The following is a 907-nucleotide window of genomic DNA, read 5'->3' as shown; positions in this document are numbered from 1 at the left end:
GGGATTTCCATTAAGCTAACCGGAATACCATTTGAGATACCTAAATAAATCTTAATCTAGTAAAACTATATTCCTAAAACTTGGACTCAAGCATTAGATCAGTTTTGATTGTAATCATGTTCATCCTGGTAGGTCCTGAACACTGGGGCAAGCTGTACCCCATCGCAAATGGAAATAACCAATCTCCTATCGACATCAAAACCAGTGAAACCAAGCGTGATCCCTCTCTGAAACCCCTCAGTGTCTCCTACAATCCAGCCACAGCCAAAGAAATTGTCAACGTGGGACATTCCTTTCATGTAAACTTTGAGGACAGTGATAATAGATCAGGTGAGCCAAAAGGTCCTTCTAATTTTTGTCTTTGACTTTACTGGGGAAATGTAAACAGCAGGGCTTTCAGAAACACGAACACCCATATGCAGTGGGTGCACACGGGTAGCATTGATGCCATCTACTGGGGTATCTTGAAGTTTTAAAATATTTCCAAGTGTTAAAGGTGATTCTGGGGACTCCCAGCTCGGTCTTTTTTCAGCCCTTCTTCTCAGTGACTCTGTTCCATCTCTTCTGGTTTCCAATATCTTCATGCTAACTTTACACCCTCTGAATAAACAGTACTTTTTCGCAAAATTCTGGAATCATCATGAATATAAAAACTGAAAAGGCAAATATTTTCTAATTGAGATGAGGTTGGACGAGTGCATTAGGGAAGAAACACAGATAAAGAGTATATTTATTTTTTGTGGCCAGGAAAATGGCTCCATAACAATGAATTGCTGCAGTTCAGTTGAGTTCAGTCACTCAGTCGTGTCCAACTCTTTGCAACCCCATGAATCATAGCATGCCAGGCCTCCCTGTCCATCACCAGCTCGTGAAGTGCTTGGGTACCAGTACCAAAAAAAAAAAAAAG

This window comes from Bison bison, unplaced genomic scaffold (genome assembly GCF_000754665.1).
Source record: "Bison bison bison isolate TAMUID 2011002044 unplaced genomic scaffold, Bison_UMD1.0 scf7180017864233, whole genome shotgun sequence".
In the NCBI taxonomy this organism is placed as follows: Eukaryota; Metazoa; Chordata; class Mammalia; order Artiodactyla; family Bovidae; genus Bison; species Bison bison.
Note: the sequence above shows the minus strand (reverse complement) of the source record.